The sequence below is a fragment of the Poecile atricapillus genome, chromosome 5 (genome assembly GCF_030490865.1).
Source record: "Poecile atricapillus isolate bPoeAtr1 chromosome 5, bPoeAtr1.hap1, whole genome shotgun sequence".
Classification (NCBI taxonomy): domain Eukaryota; kingdom Metazoa; phylum Chordata; class Aves; order Passeriformes; family Paridae; genus Poecile; species Poecile atricapillus.
Window position 1 is genome coordinate 12,200,152 of NC_081253.1, and position 18,104 is coordinate 12,218,255.

Genomic DNA, 18,104 nt, shown 5'->3' on the forward strand with positions numbered 1-18,104 from the left:
AAGAGGTAGATGTACATAATGTGCCCTCAGAGTTTTTTCTAAATGAAAAAGAATGTAGTCAAAGATGATTTTCTATTTGGGCATGGATAGCCTAACAAGAAGTACATTTTACATTTACATTTTATTATTTGTATACTTAAGAGAATGCAGCTGACCTCACCATGATTTATGAACTTCAGCATTCTAAAACCATAAAGCAATAAACTAAAATATATCTGAAACAAGCAGTACTAAATGAAATATGACTTTGGTTTTGGTCTTGTAGGAGATTATGGTGTTTTGACTGTACCATTCACTTTATTTTTGTTACAAACAGCCGGAAGTCACCACACTAAAATAAAGTTCACTGTCAAATAACCTTTCCATTTCAGATACAGCTGGGATTTGTCAGGATCATATCACAAGGTCATTTTTAAGGAGATTCTCACTGACATTTTCTGAGGTAAGGGATTTCACATTCCAGTTTTACAAGTGTTACACTTCTGATCGTCATGATTATCAACACCATGACAGATTTAGGGCCTGATCTTGGAACTTTTACAGAAGGAGCTAAGTTTATTTTAAATAACTTGATAGCCAAGAATCAAAAGAAAATAAAGGGTTTACAAAGAGTTAGAAGAGGTCATTCCATGGCCCAAAGCCAAGATCAGTTACACATATATAATTTTTGGCATGCCGATTTTTAAAATGTAGTTAAGATTGTGGTATTATCATAGCAGTTTGTTTGAAGTACTGGACTACTTTATCATAAGAAAAAACCCAACAATATTTACCTTAACTGGAACTTTCTGCAGATTAAACATATTAATTAGTTGCATACTGCACATAACCGTGAATTTCTTTTTTCCTTTTTTTTGCACCTGAATGATAAATATTCAAAAATAATTACTTTTTCACTCTTGACAGTTCTTTTCCTCTTTCAAATAACACCTGATTTTACAGTTGTTTTTTTGTAGGTCATGTTTCCTAATTGCCAGTCACTTTCCTTCCCCTTTGCACTCCCTCCAGCTGGCCCATGTTTCCTGGTGTGTACTGCTGAAGCAGATACATTAAGTAAAGCTTTACCTGTTAAATGTAGGGTAGAAAGTGTGCCTTAGTGTCTTACAGATCACATTGAAGCCAATTTGGTAAAAACATGAATTATTACAAAAAGAGATAAGGCAGGAGATTTTTTTCAGAATAATAAGCAGCTAACACAGTTGAGGATTTACCTCCCTGAGTTTAACAGTGATACCTTGTTGAACAGCTGCTGTTGGAAGGTGATGTGAGCATACTTGAAAAAAAATTCATGCTAACAGGTCTTCTCCCCCTTATTTTTAAATCAAAATTTCCACATTAAATTATTGACAACTATATTATATTAATAATGAAAATTATTGGCTTTTATAGCACCCAGCATTCTAGCAGTGTGGGAGCAATATTTCAGAAAGAAAAGGATTCTTCAATTAAAATTATATTATTTTCAAGTACTTACTTCTATCTACAATCTCTAATTAAGTTGATGTAACTTAGAACGAGGTTAAAATGTTCTTCTGAAAATTAAACCAGATAATTTTTTAATGTAAATATATTCTGACCATGAAAGCCCTTAATTTTTAGTCTACTATCTTCATTACCATAAATGCAGTTTTCCCTTTTTCATGTTTATGCACAACATCTTTTGCAAATGTTTGGAAGCTCTGATGCCCCTTCACCTTTTAAATGGCAGTAGATTTTTTGTTTTTTTCTAAAGCACCTCACCACTTAGCAGAGAGATCTTGGCAACTGAATTTTGTAACACAGTTTTTGTTATGACTATTTTACCTATTCAGGAATGGCGCTCCTTCTAGAATAAACTCTGACACGACTCAGCTAAAAAATGCCAGAATTTTTTTTGCACCCACAACATAACTTTGCACTATTGTGCTAGGAAATGTCTAATTAAAGAAGGCCTAAATAGGAACTGAATGGAAAATATCTTCTGGAAGTTCTGTACAAAGTGTTTTGGATGGTGAAATGAGTGGCTACAAATTTTGTCTACAAAAATTCCTCTTCAGCTGCACTTTGCTACAGATACTAATCCCTAAATTTACACCATATAACACTTCACTGTTTGTTAGTTCTTGCATTTAAATACCGAGGTGAAAGCTTTAAAGAAGTGGGTAGTAAACTTGTAGGAACTTATTCCACCAGTGAAGTTTATGAGGAAGTTTGTGTGCCTATGAATACATTAATTTAAATATCATATTGTTATGACATTACATTGTCCTCAATTAGAGAGCTTTTTAAGCACATAATACAGTCATATGATAATATTGCTGCATTTGAGAGATTTTCACTACTGAGCTGCGTGTTCATGTGTTAGTTTATACAGCATTCTTTTCTAGAAAAGACATGTTGCTTGTGGTTGATAAGTCTACAGTCTCCAAAGTCTACTAATATAGTCTACAAAGAGTTCCTCCTTTTTTTCAGTGTTAAATCAATAAGAGTACAATATGCTTTACATTAGAGGATTAAGGAAAGCAATTTCAACATAAGCGTGCATTGTATCTTGTAACATTTAGGCTTTTGAATTGCTTTTTATCTTTTCAGTGAGCAGTAACACTTAGGATCTGTCAGAAAAGTTAGAGATTAACTTTTTAGAAAAGCCTATTTGCTAGAAGCTAATTATGTCACTAGTAGCAAATTGTGATTTGATATATTAATAGGTTTAATCAATATTCAATCTACTAACTCATTAATAAATACATTGTAAATAATAATAAACCACTATATTCTGTTTTCTGATGCAATTTACAGTAAATCTCCTATTCCTTTGGAAAAGCTTGGGAGGAGCTGTGCTTGTTTGTTGGGCCCTCAGTCTACAAAAGTAATGTACCTTGGCCAAAATATAAGTACAGGACTCTCTCAGTTCACAACCATGGCATAAGCTTCATTCCTCAAGTTTTGTTATTTCATTATGATGTATTCCTGGAACATTATAAAAAATAAAACAAGAACACTGCAGTAAAATGAAGACTAAAAAATTGCCAAGAGCCAGGAAGTTCTGAGTTGAGACTTCTGGTACTGTGGGTAATGTGAGCAAGTAAAGGGGAAATTTAAAGGAATGTGTGAGGGGAGAGAGAGATGCATATCTATGTGGGTATATATACATTTCTAATTTAAAAGTTGTGATTGTGCCCAACTGAAATAGTGTTTAATGCCCAGAAATACTGCATGTGCCCAAAATTCATTGAAGTTACACTGGATTTGTAGCACAAGAATGGCATTACGTAGTCACAAGCAAATCCAGCCACACTTCTACCTTGGCTAATCTCCTCAAAATAAATAGTTGAAATCCCAAATTTATCTCATATTTGCACCCTAAAAGAAGCTGTTTACTGGGAAACAGTGAATATTTCCTTTAATTTAGTCTGTCTTTTCCCTTCCTTTGCAGGACTGTGTTTTAAGACCTTGCAAGTTGTGTTAGAGATTTGCCTAGAACAGAACAGCCAAAGAATGGCTTCTTCGGACTTTTTTTGATAAAATACCATTTATTGAATAGTGTCATATCTTGGCTGTCTCAAATTTTATTTTCTTGTTTTAACATTTTAGTAGATGAGACCAGAATCTGTGTATTATGTATGTGCATTTACTGCAAATCTGCACCTGTACTACTGCTGAGTCAGTGTGTGTTTGTAATGCAAATGCTGAACAAATTAATGCAAGAAGTTCCATCTATTCAGAATGAAAACCTAAAATTTACAGTAAAAAATAAACCCATGTCTGCATCTTCCAAAAGTCCTTGAGAACTATGATTGCCTTTAATCATACAAAACACCTTTGTGTAACTTTGAGATCTTTAGTAAGAAGCTTTACACAACCTTTCAGAGAACAATAAATCAAACTTTGACTTTTCAAAATTGCTTTGCTGCACTCAGGCATGAATTTCATCTTAAAGTGGGATTTCCTGAAGGGCAACAATAGACCTTTAGCCTATATTTCCTGATCAGATTTTCAGTAGCAGAAAATGAATTGGTTTGATCTGACTCACATAACTACAGTTATTCCCTTTATAACTCTTGTCATTTTTTTAGGTTTTCCATTTTCTATACAATAGTTCACTAATATTTTAAATGGAATAATAACCAGGCCATAAGATGTACAAGGTCTGCTTTTCCCCTGCCTTTTTTCTTCTGTACAAATTTCTGTCTGCGAAAACATCTGCAAAATGCTAAATATCAATTGATACAGATTTAATCACTAGAGAAATGGTCACATAATGTGGAGAGGTGGCCCATAATCTTATATTTCCATTCTCTGGAAGCAGTGCACAATGCAACGAAATTAATGTGTAATCTTCCTTCAGCTCTTTCCAAAAAAAAGCAGTCCTTCATGCTCTTTGGAAAGTGCCATGGATTTGGCCATTGTGGCTGCAGATATCTATCATGTCATGCAAAATGCAGCAGTCATGTCACGTCCATGCTAGATTGAGCTTGATGTAGTTCTGTCTTTTCAGCTTCCTTTCACAGAGCCTAAGCAATGTGACCACCTGCTGAATCCTTCTCTTTAGCATGTAAAGAATCCTTTGTTCAGATCAGCTGGGCTTCTTTGACTTCTTAGCTCAGAAACAGTTTCCTTGTGGCTTTTCTTATACCTCTCCAAGGGTTTTCTTGGGATAACTTGGGAAGCTTTCAATTCAGGAAAACATGATAAAACTCAATTTCTTTTTCCACTTAGCTTAGATTTGCACTTTCTTGCTTTGTTGTATATTAATGGAGATAGGTCTAAGCTACTATTTCTAAATATAGTCTGAATCATGGCAGAAAGAGTTGCAGAACTATTCTGCTTGCAGTTAAAATTTTCTTAAACTTCAGGACTCATTTTTAATACTTTATTAAATTGAGCTCATCTTTACAATTCTTATAATTTCTTGCCTAGAGACTGCTGTGATTTTACTAAAGTTTTCCTTTTCACTAAGCCATACTAGATTTTCTGCCATTAACGTTCTACATCTCTTATGGTAATTTCATTTCTTAGTTCTTGTCATGCAAACAAGGTGATTAAAAAGTAGAAGCAGTAAAAGATTTCAGCATGAAAAAAAAAATCAAAACTTCTGATTGGGAACTATTTTGCAAATAGAAGTAAAAGATTCACTTAGGATGTTTACCTGTGTTAGAATTGATTATCAGCATTAAAAGTTAGAAATCATCATCATATGATTCCAGAGGGCCTTAGGAGACCTCAGATACAGGAGTCTATTCTAGTTAAAAGCAAATGAGATTTTTTTTCAACAGCTTGATGACAGTGTGGGAAATACTCTGTCTCATCCAGAATTTTCTTGGTTTAAAGCTGTCCTCATGAGATGACTCCACACACAAGATCCTTATGACATGTAGTTTAATGTTGGCTTTTGACATGGCTATTGCATGACACAGGTGAATTACCTGATAATTATCAGGTCTACTTCTGAGAAATGGGTATAAATAAAAAATAATCTTTCCTGTCAGTTCCCAAAAGCCACAAATGTAAAAACAAGATGTGACTGCCATGATTGGTCCTTGGTGGCCACATCTACAGCATCAATTTCATCAGCAGCTTTCACCTTCTTCCTTCTAAAGGCTTTTATTAAAAAGGGCTGCCCTCTTACCATGTTAGTTGTTATGAATGCAGCTGTCATAAAGGAGGATACTGTCTGTTTTTACAGATCTCAAGGTCCCAATCAACCATGAAAAAAGGCTGTAAAATTTACTTCTCTAAAAAGATGGTTTCCATCTCCCTCAAGCTAAAATAAGTTTCTTTTGGCTACAAAAGACAAGACTTTCTGTGCTTTTCCAGACAGATAACGCAGGACCATGCTCACCTATCCCTCTAGAGACTTCTTTCAGTATATAGGCATAATTAACAGGAAGACAAGACTTTAAAGCTGACCAATAAAGCATCTGTCATCTTTTTAAGATGTGCATTCCTTCTCCATCTAGCAAATTTCAAAAATGTGTCAGAGGTTTGGATCATAGAGAGACTCTAAACATGCTGCTAGAAGAGGTGTGAAAATTTGCTAGGCCAGATTAGAAAGTGCTGAACAGCAGACAGAGCTACGATACATTAGAAGGCACAACACTTGTGGCTACTCCTGATCTCATTTTAGATCCACACCACAGAGCTATTTCCTATTTATATTTTGGTCCTTGTGCACTTTTAGCTCTCTGAGAAGCATGCTTTGTGTTCCAGCAGATTTTGAGTCAGTTTTTATTCTTATTGACCAATATTAATTCCAAACTTTTGACTATTCATTTTCAGGAGAGTGTCAATGCCTTGTTGCTCCAGGACATAACTCATTTGTATTCTCAACTCACTAAAGCAGACTTTTCCAGCCTGCCGGAGACACAGCTCCAGTTATTTGGGCAGCCAGAGCTCTCATTCAAACCCTAGGTTTTGAGCTGAACCTTTCTGTCATATGCTCCTGATGTTTTCCAAATCTACCAAACCAGTCTGCTGGCAGCCTTGCTTTAGTTATATAAAAAATGTTTTAGTTCCAGCTCTTATTCTGTTCCATGTACAGCCGTTTCATTCTAATTCTGCCAAAACTTTGCCACTCTTGTTCTAATTCCTGTTAATAAAATGCAGTGCTTCCTGGTCTGCATCCTGTTAGTGCTGACACCGTCTCCTCATATCCAGTGTGGATTCATCCCACCAAGGACAGGAAATGTTCTGCTTTGCTGATTCAAATCTGATCAGAAGTAATGTGGACAAAAAAACTTTTAAGAGGGATAGTTTAGATAAGAACATGACAGTTGAGAATGTAATGGTCAAAGTTACAAACTCAAAGGGACAAAATATCAGAACTGGCTTGAAAGTCCTTGAAAAATGGTAACAGTAATAGTTATGAAACATAGTCTGAGAATTTAGCCTACTATCACCTTTCTTCTGTGTGTGTTTTTCCTGAGGTTTCTGTTATGGCTTTTTTTTTTGTTTATTTTAAAGTGTATTCTAGTCTATATAACTTGTTATTTACACTGGTTTGAGCACATACCAATTTAAATTTATATTATTTAACAAATGTTTTACAAGAATTTTTTGAATTTAATGTAACTAATAATATTTTTTTGTGGAATCACCTCATGAGCTTGACAGCTTTAAATCTGCCATTTAAAATATTTCTGCCATTTAAAAGAAATCTGTCGTTTCTGATCAACTGTCTAAAACTACAACCAAATCCACTTCTAAACAGTTAAAAAAAAAGTGTGATTAACTGTGGTGGGTTCTTGAAACATCAATATTACAAAAACTGCCTGTGGAACTGGCAATTGCTAGAAAAGAAGTGAAGAACTATTAGGGCACAAGAGGCTGAACTCTGAGGACTCGGCTTAATGGGTATGGAAGTTCTGTGTATAAAGACAAACCATTGTTATTCAAACTCTTCTACGTAGTCACACTAAATATATTTGAATGTTACAAAATGATGTGCAGTAGTTGTGCTGCTGAAAGAATGAAAGTTCTCAGCTGAGAATTTAAATGCAAAATGGCATAAATATTTAAGCCATGGCATAGCACAAAAAGGTGAAAACTGACCTAGTGTGCTTGATAAAGGGAGACAAAGACAGGTAAGCCCTCAGGTTCTTCATTTCATAGCTCCCTTGAGCAAATCAGAAAGTCACAGTGTAGGAGAGTAAAGTTTAATGGTACTTTGCACAGTCACATCCAAAATCATGGCTTCTTTCTCCTAACCAAATCTGAATATCCTTCGGCTTCAACAAGGATGGGTAAGGGATTTGCTGTGTTTGTAAGGACTCTTTAGCTGATTTAGCATGACTAGGCAGGATGCTCTCCTTCCTCTGTGATTGCTAATGAGTGTCAGGAAGTATTGCCTTCCTTCCTGGCTCCAAGCTTGCTACCTCTACAACATCCTATGCCTTTTCTGGCAGGGCCTCCTTGCCAGAATACAGAGCAGACAGATATCCACAGAGTGCTAAAAAATAGAGGATTCAGACATTTCTGGTGGATGCAGTAATCTTATTTATTTCTTCTCCTCTGTTGTATAAATAACCATCATGTTTTATCTAGTAGTGAGTATTTTGGTTGTTTGTTATGATAATTATTATAGCAATGTAAAATTTTGGATATATAGATTAATTACAGTTTTGGAAAGCAATAGCTTTGACACCTTTGTGTTTGAAATATGATGTATCAGCAGATTTGGGTATGTTCAATATACCTAGAAAAATTTGAGTATGTTCAAAATACCTACAGTTGTAGTTATTTTCTTTCAATTCTAGCTGTCACAATTACATGTTTCACCTCTGTAATAATGCATTTTTCCCAGTGATGACTCAGAGGAAATAGTCTCTCCATCCAATTTTTCACAGAGTAAATCACAGAGGTTTTCCAAAGTTTTCACTGAAAAAAATGCTATTGTAGAGCTAGAATTTAATGCAGGTCCAAATAAATACTAGCCTAAATACGTGACAAAATGTAATTTCATGCAGTTGTGACTTCACTAGAATACTGCCTGGCTTGGGAACCTTCTTACAGTGTTACATAGCAGATGTGCACTTCTGCTATGTATTAGCAGCCTATAACATAAGATAGCACAGACTCAGCTTGTCCTGCAGACTAAGCCTTATTTAATGTTTGTATAGTCTAAGACACTGGGAATTAATGTATTAGCCGCAGTATTACTGGTTTCCTCTCCCCTTCAGTCCTCTCTGTTTCAAGAGCTATGACCATATTCCATTCCAGTGACTTCAGCACCAATCTGGATATACATTGAGATGGTGGAGTAGAATTTGACAGCTATTCAACATGGAGCTGATTTGTATTTTAAAATTACTTCTTGCTTCCTTCTTGACCTTCACTATTAACTCAGCTGGTCAGAGTATGGTGCTAATAACAACAAGGTTGTGGGTATGATTGCCATATGGGCCATTCACTTAAAAGTTGGACTCAGTGATCTTTATGGGTCCCTTCCAACTTGGAATATTCTGTGATTCTGTGATTACAGAAAGTTACAGACATAAATGATTCCTTAAAAGGCATAAATGATGCTTAAAGACAAATGCCCCTTCCTTGTGGAGATTATAATCAACAATAAGTAATAAAACCACAATATAAAGAACTACTGCCAGGAGGCAATAGATTCTTTCCAGAGACTATGCTTTCCCATGGGACCTGCATGCATTAAGTCATTCTTAATCTACAATCTGTCCAGATTAAGTACTCTGTTTCTTTTAAAGATGTAAATAGCAACGCCTAGTGGATTAGCATAGAAACACGTTATGGAAGAAATGCATTTTAGGAAGTATTTGAATGAACATAGCTCTTCCAGAAATCTTATCAGAAAAGATTTTACATTCAGAGAAGAATAGATGCTGCCTTTTCATCACAGTTACTTTCTGAAAAACAAGCATTTAAGAGAGATAAGGAAACTTTCTTGTAGACTATTCCTATTATCAAATAGCAACTTCACTCCACCCTTCCCTTGTATTTGGCTTCTTACAGAGTGCCTGGAGCTGCCGGTGTGTTCCAAGATTACCTTCAGAAAAATCCCCTGCAATTAGCAGACATGCTAACAAAAGAAATAAGTTTGTACTACTTCCAAAGAGGAAAAATCTAATTGATCAAAATCTGGAGAGGTACCCTGTTAGCTTGACTGAGATGACAATCAATAGCAGTTTATACCTCCTGCCATTCACACTGTCATACTTGGACAGTGAATCAGGCTTGAGGGGAAGGCTGGGTGGAGCAACAGGCTGCACGGGAAAATTACTGTCCCTTGCTCCCTACTCTGTGTCCCATCCCTCCTCCCCACCCCCCAACAAGTAGCAAATGAGAACAGCAGTGGTGGAGAGGTGCTGCTGTTCTTACCTGCTCAGCAAAAACTTAAGGTACCAGGCTATCCCCAGGAGTGTTTCTTTCATATGTCCAAGCACTCAAAATCATTCACACAGAAGCACAGCAACAACTGCTCTGTATCAGGGTGTTATCCCTGCCCACATTTCCTTCTCTTTGGGATGAGGCAGCAGCTCATCCTGAGAATAATACTCCTTTCCCTCTCTTTGGGAGGAAGCAGCAGTTTGCTAATTGGAATTTCCATAAAAGAGGTGTTTCAGAAAAGACAGATAATCCTGCAGACCAGATTGGACCAGAGGGCTGCATTTTGCACCGTGCTGGTCAAGAATCTCCAAAATTCATCTGTGTTAACCTGACTGCATCCACTGACTGTGTTCTGAGTTAGGTCAGTGTTAAGAGCTTTTGGAGATCACTGTTTATCTCTGGACATAAAGACTCTTATTCCATCCTCAGTCTTTGTGCAAACCTTCTCTTTGCAATTGGACATTGCTCACAATAGGGCTGCACAACCCTATCAGGATAGTCTCAGACACTGGGCAATATTACAAAGGAAATTGTCATCACCCAAGAACTTCATATGCAGTTTGTGGCTTTTGGAGTCATCAGTCCTTACTAGAAACAAACAGAGACCAGTATGAACAGGTTCAAGAACTATATTGAATTCATAATCCTGATAGTCGTAGCCAGTTTGATTTTTCCTTGGTTACCTCATTTGTTGTCACAACACTTCATTCTGGAACAGAAACCCAGTGGACAAAGCATGGGATTAGTAAATTAGTAATCTAACTGCACCCTTAGCACTAGCACTTATATACTGTGAAAATGTGGGGATTTTTGCACAGTATTATGAAGGAAAGAGTTGTGTCACAGTGCTGAGGTGGGAAAAGCACTGTTTATGATTGTGATTGATATTGTGTTGCTGCAGCATACTTTTAGTAAGAATAATGCTGCAACATAAATGTTTCCTTCAGCTGGGAATAAACCTTGTTTGTTAGACTCCAGGAGTAGAAGGAATTTCCAACATTCAACCTCATAAGATGCCTTTTAAGTGAAAACAGAGACTTGGCTGACTGAGATTAAGATGACCAGGACTGAAGAAGTCTGGCATTTAAATCACAGTAGTAGCAAAACCAGATGACAAAGCAGAGCTTTAAAAAGCCTCTCAGATGGAAAGGTTTGGGATGGAAAGGAAGTGAGAGGAATGGAGGGTGTTGGTTATTAGGGGGAGGAGAGAGGAAATGATGCTATTGTGGCAGCAGAGCTGATGAAGGTCAGAGACGATAAGCTCTGATTTGCATTCTTACAAAACACTCATACAAATATGATTTTTAGTGAAACATTAGGGACATTGTGGCCAGGGAGTTTGCTGTGCTTGTATGATTGTAATCTACAGTGCTTTAGTTTTTCAAGCAAAAAACAGTGCCTTCAGCAATTTCATGCAAAGGATATCTGCTTTGCATTAGACTTTCCATAAGCCTTCTGAAGAATTAGCTATAAACCTTAAGATCTGTGCTTTACAGGAAGCTCTGGGAAGGGTCAGTCCAAGCTCTGGTATCTGGAGAAGTCACTGGAGGACATGGAACAAGCAGGTCTAACTCCATCCAAAAGATACTAAGCAGAATATTTCCACTTTAAATACATGTTTTTGTGACCACCTATTGAAGAACTGTGTCAGACACAAGACAAGTGTCCCCGGGACATAGGACCATAGCTGGATCTTGTGAAATAAATGACAGGTACTCCTACAGGGGGATCCATGTTAAATTTCTTTTACAGAAATTGCTTATACCTATCTATCTCCTAGGAAACAGTATTTATCTACATTAACATTCTATATCTAGTACTAGATTTATAGAATATTACTAGGTTCAATGCAGTTTAGATTTCTCTTCTTTAGCATTCCTACAGCTTGCCAGAATGTCTGCTTCTGCAGAAACAAAGGTTAATTAAACACATCCGCCCATTAGATCAAGGAGTGAACGTTATTACAATCTGGCCCCAAGCTACCTTCAGCTGTCAGCACTGAAAGACACTTGGAACTTCAAATTAGTCCTCAAGCAAAACTAGTTTCAGCAGAAACCACTTGTTTTATTGAACAGAAAAGGTCTTCTGCATATTTATAGATTCAGCTTGTACTTGTCTTGCTGTACCTAGTTCCAGCAAGAAATATTCTAGGGGTATTTTGCAAGTTGTGTGATTCAAGGTTCTTGGACCTTTATGGTGCCATGTTAACACATAATAAGGATTGTTAGAAAAAAATCTACTTCGTCTGCATTGCTAACAAACACCATATTTTATAATTAACAGAGTTTAAGGTAACTCTCATTGGATTTTTTTTTAATTTTTTTTTTAATTTTTTTTACTTTTATTGCTTAGCTTTGCCCCTTTCACTGTGCTTAGGCAAATAGCTAGCTTGGTGAAATAGCTAGGGAAATAAACTGGTCAACTCCCTCATTATACACTTCTTTTCACTTTCTTTTCCCTTTCATTTTCTAGCTCTTATGTATAAGCACCATATTACCACAAATTCTTTCTCAATTCTGTGAATCAAATCTAAAGAATAACACATTAATTATATGAACTCTTCAGAGTAGCACTATGGCTGTACCTCAGTTTCCCTCTTGCCGTCCCAGGGAATGAAGTCTGGCAGGACATACCTTTCACAAACATGTACTGTTACCATGCCTATAATCCCCATTACTTGAAGAACTGACATTCTTAAAATGTTTTCCTTCTGTGCTGAATCAACAGAACAAAGCTGCAATAGACCTGCCAGAGGGCAATGACCAATAATCCAATTACTTAAGGTAGGTAGGACACACTGAGGTCTTCTTTGGAAGTAGAATCTTAAATAATGTTAATTTTGTAAAAAAGCACAATATCTACTTAATCATAGAATCTGGCTTGTATCTATTTTCTTCAATAATAGATGAAGCAAGTGTAACTCTCTGCATCCAAAAGTCAAGGCCTCTATTTTGTCAGAACTCTTCTCATATGTGATTGTGTACTATGCATCCCCCATTCTCATTCAAATAATCCACAAGCAATTTCTGCTTTCCTCAAGATGACTCATTCTTCATACTTATTAGAGGAATTGCTAATGAAAAGGAATCTCTACCCATTAATTGCATGATCATGTATTTAATTTCTACATCATCTACTACTATATTACTATTTGGCTAGTTTTGATCAGACACACAGACCACAGATTTTTTTCATATTCCCAATCTGGAAGAGAACACTTGGGCATCTAATTTTGAACCCTGTTTATCACAAATATTGTCTAATGTTTGATTAAAATTTTCAACTTTTCAAACACTATTACCATTACACTTAACAGGTTAATAATAGGAGCTACAGATAAAAGGAGACATAAATGAAGAGCTACAAAAAAGAAAGAAAAAAATTTTTTTTAAAAAAATTATCAGTTATTTGCCTTGCTTTCTTGGGTTTGGTTTCAAAGTCTATAAAAGCCACAAAATTGTTGTCTTTGCCCATTTTGTACCAGACAACTCCTGCCTGCTTTTCAAAAACCCTTTGAAAACCCTTTCAAAAACCCTTTGAAATCTCTGTCCCTGATAGTGCTACACAGACACAGTGCTGTCTTAAAAACTGCACATCACTTGGCATCAAGATATTTTCTGAGGTCTCTGAGAAAAACCTCTTAGTCTCTAGCAAAAACAGGAAGCAAAGTTGGAGTGGTATTCTGATGGGTCTTGGACAGTTCATCACTGATGACATAGCCCTAGTGGGAAAGTGCAAGATACGCTCATAGTAAACCTCTTAAGAAAAAAATAAACCCCAAAGAAAAACTACATGGTAAACTAGAAGTATTGATCCCAAAGAAGCAAAATGTCCTTCTTGGAACATCACTCCTTGTCATCTTACCTTAAACATTCTGTCTAGCCTGTAATTCAGTAGGCAAGATGTGACAATGTTCTTTACAAGTACAACACCTTAAATTACTTTAGAGTTGTTTCTATAAATATAGCATGCTAATACTTACTGACTGATTCTGCCACCTAGGAGCTTTATTTGCATTCAGCAATTAAGCAGTTGAATCTTTAAGGTATTTTGTTGTTACAGTTCAATTAAGTTGTAAGGCTGCCTATACCGCAATGCCCTATTCATTACATGTGGCAAAAGTCTTTTAAAAATCTTGGAGCTGACCACAGCCTTTGCTGTTTGTTTCACCCACACTAAAAATACTGTATGATACAAAGTATTGTATAAGGCTGTGTAACAGACAGCTGTGTCTGTACTCAGGTTTAAAAAGGAGCAAGCCATGGTAATACTATTTCTTCATTCCTTTTTCCGGAGGCTCTTTTAAGTCTTATGCCTACATACATATTCTGTGGGCCATTTATTCTATCCTATGCTGAAGAACACTATTAAACAGGTAACATGGCAAGGATTGGAAAAATTTATATATTTCCTATCAGCAAAACCAAATCTGTGGACTGTGCTCAGGAAAGCACCAAAGCTGCTGGAGCATTTAATTAACCCGAACACAGGAACTGTTCATTTAAACAGGTGTGCAAGGATTGGATCTCTTTCTCTACCAGTTTATTCAGAGATGACCCAGCATGTGGTTCAGTACTGCACTAAGCACATGTTTCTTAACATGCTGTTGCTCTTTTGTGCTTCAGGATGCATTTTCATTTAGTCATGACAGCAGTCATAACCAGCAGTCTATCTTTTGCTTTCTGTGGGCCAATAACTTTAATGTGTTCCATTAATTAAAGCTATGGGTATTATTAAGTGGAACGGCCCTATACTCATGAGAGTACAAAAAAAAATTGAGTTTTAAGGGTATTTTTAAAATGCTTTTGGTTGGTTGGTTTTTTTGGTGGAGATCTGCTAGATTCTGTTTTTGAAGTTCAGGATCACTGTAAACAAAACTAATTGAGCTGATACCCTGAAGCAATATCTGAACATGACAAAAAGGTCCTAACAAAGGAAAACTTTTGTAAATATTTCAGTATTGCTTAGGTGATTAAAACATAATACTCCAACATGAAATTGAGAACAAATATTTTAATAGATTAAGGAGTTCATTCAACTTTAGAGTTAAGTCTACTTTGATGATTAAAATACCAGGAAAAGAACCAGAAGACATAAAGTCTATTTTGAGAATTAGCACTGACTCACTGTGTGATATTAAGCAAGTCAATTTACTTCCTCACTCTCTGTCTCACCTGTAAAATGAGGGAGCCTGCCTCACAAGTGCTATGTGGGATTACTTAATTAAACATTTGCTATGCACCTAACATTTCTTTAATGCAAGGTGCTGGAAATTTTATTTTTGAAGACGTATATAAACAAGATACAAAAGCAGAATCAGGTCGTTTCTATAAAGGAAAATACACGTCTCTTTCATTTGATTCATTATTTTCTTTGGATTTCTAAAGCATGACAACAAAATAATTAACTACAGGACCTGTTGGTCAGCAACATGAGTGAGCTAATTGGTGACATCAATATTGGCAGCAGCCTGGGCTGCTGTGATCACACACTGGTGGAGTTTGCAGTCCCCAGAGATATGGGTTAAATGAAGAGTAAAGTCAGGCCCTTGAATTCTAGTAAAGCAAAATTCCAGCTCTTTAAGGAGATAGCAAAAGGACCCCCCAATAAACTGCCCTCAGAGAAAAAGGAGCAGAATAGAGCTGGCAGACCTAGATGTTTTCCATAGAGTACAAGAGCTCTGAATACCTAGGGTGTAAGAAATCAGGAAAAGACATGTGGGACAGGGAGGAGATTTGAGATACTCAGTGTGGCTTTATCTAGGCCAAGTAGCCAACCTAGTGGCCCGACTACATCATGTATTCTAGAATTCTAAAACTGTGAGTGAAGTCCTTGAAATAAGTTTATAAAGTTGAAAAAAAATCATTGCCACAAAGTAGATAGACCAAACTATAAGTAGGAATAAAAATATATTATTATTCTTCAGTAGATCACACAATTGAAATACTAAGGTGACTTTTTCCCATGATCTATAAGCAAGTTTACATCTAATGGAAATAAATGGCAGCAATTTAAACCCAGAGAAAGGAAATAATGGTTTTCTAAACCAGAATTTTTACTTAACTCATGGCCACACAACTTTGTTGGATCAAGATCTCAGTGAATTCAAGAAACAAACATTTCTATGGAAACCTGAACATGTGCTGTGATATTCTGTTAAATGAAAGAGTTACAAATCCCTCACGTTGCACGGTACAAGCCAATTATTAACTGGTAGAGATGTAAAAGTACTAATTGGTAGGCATGTGAAAACATTACCTGTGAAGCCTATTTGACAGCTGATGTCTCTGGACTGCATCTGGATCAGAAGCACCTGGTACAGGTCACAGGAAGGCAGAACCCTGGAGGAGGTATTCTAATGGTCCCCTCTGATGCACCAATCTCCATGCTGCTGAGGCTGAGCAGCACACAGCACATCTTTAGCATACTGCTACTCTTATCATAGCCATGTTATAGAAAATGTCAGCTTTGTTCTATCATAAGACTAACTACACCAGCAATTTTTTAACCTCACAGTGCAGTTTAGCAGACAACAAAAAGCAATGCCTTTTACTAACACTGTGCTGTGACCCCACGAAGGAGCTGATCAAAACCACAGTGAGCAAAATAAAAACCACAAAGTAATGTGATCAATGTAAGCAAAGGTTATGTGTTTCCTGTATAGTTGCTCACATCATCAAGGAATTTTTGAAGACAGTTATGGTTATCTTAAGTATTCGCAAAAATAGCATGGCACCTTTCTGTTGGTTCCATCTAATCCTAGACAGAGGCCTTTATGTAAAGCATGGTCCTAAGTCCTTTACAACCTTGGAATGAACCCCATATTTGGTGTTCTACAAGGACAACATACACAGGGAAATTCTGTCCTTTTAAAAGCAATTTTCTAGATTAATTAATAAGTTCTACAAGTTCATTTGGTAGATATAAATGCATGTCATTTATTTACTTTCATTATAACATTTTTATGCTATAAAACATGGATCATACTACCTTATACATATATTAAATATAATCAAAAATCATGATCATAACTATATTATTGATATATTTACCTAGTTTCCACTAAATTAGCATGTCAGAGACATCTAGACAAAACCTTAGGCCCTTCACCAATGGCAGCAGAGCCTTTAGCTCTGCATTTCAGAGCTATGGACCAAGATGGAAAAATGAAGCAGTAACAGCACCACAGGTTATAGTTACACTAAAAAGAGTCAATGACTCACTGTGCATGTTTACTTGGCCTGCATGCTTTAGGGATGACTGAAGATTATTGACCACAACTATTTCTTTTATTCTCCTTTTATTTTTCTTATTACTAGCTAGTACTACTACATATTCCTTATATGAAACCACATTAAGAATAAACAAGAGGTGCTTGTCATCCAGCATTAATACAGTACCATGTGCTTGGGCACAGCTGCTTGTTATATGCATTTTAGAAGCTGTTTCTTTCCTGTCTGTCCGTCTACAGCAAATAGGTATGTTGCCTGGCGCAATACATGTATTTTTTTTACACCTAGCCCACACCTTTAATCTGATCTCTTCACCCTGAGCCTCCCATGTTGCTGCTGTTCCTTTTCTCACCCCAGCTGGGCCAGGGAACTGCCTTCTCTACTTTACTTCAGTGTCAAATACTGACAGCAAGTTTTCCTTTTCCTTTTGTGTCCCAAACCGCACATAAATGTGAATACACAGAACAGTGATCATTCTCTGATGCAACTTTACAAGCTAGATAATTGGTTGCTTTTTCAGCTGATACTCACTGTGCTTAAAGGGCCGTTTGTCCTAGAGCAGCAGTTTCTTAAGGAGTATGAATTAGGCAGGCAGGAGATGGCAGAAAGAGCTCCACTACAGTTTTACAGGCCAATCCACATGATGACTGTAGCTGGACTCCTCCTAGTGCCTCAGAAAGTTACAAGAAAAGGGAAGGGCTCAGGATATGATATCATGCACTCATTCTAAAAACAAGGAAACTGTTGTAGATAATTTAAAAAGTAACAGCTTAAAAATCCTCAATAGCCAATAATAGAATATTACTTTTCTAATTAATCTTTCCTACCTTTTCCAGTGAAAAGTTTCCATAAATAAAAATCACAAACTTAGAATTTGCATCATTAGGAGGACTAGCCTAAGAGACCTATTACAACTGAGCCACCTCAGAGCAATGCTTGCTGCTGCCTGTGTCAGAGCTCAAGCTTCAAGTGTGTTACCAGCTCTATTCAGGCAAATGTAGCCAGCCCCAACACAGCTGGGTCTGCAGCCACAGCTGGGTC

At 36.6% G+C, this 18,104-nt stretch overlaps 1 protein-coding gene across 2 annotated transcripts in view; it reads right to left on the bottom strand.

Annotated features, from left to right (window-relative positions):
• RALB (RAS like proto-oncogene B) overlaps window positions 1-17,690 on the bottom strand; it is a 47,525-nt gene extending 29,835 nt beyond the window's left edge. The window contains exons 1-2 of one of the 2 annotated variants that reach the window (XM_058839694.1): window positions 17,595-17,626; window positions 16,090-16,172 (exon numbers count right to left, since the gene is read on the bottom strand). The gene's annotated coding sequence lies outside the window, so the exon portion shown is untranslated. Of the gene's footprint in view, window positions 1-16,089; window positions 16,173-17,594 lie in introns of both variants that reach the window. The other variant, XM_058839695.1, reaches the window with a different exon arrangement.
• Between the last annotated feature and the right edge of the window lie 414 nt (window positions 17,691-18,104).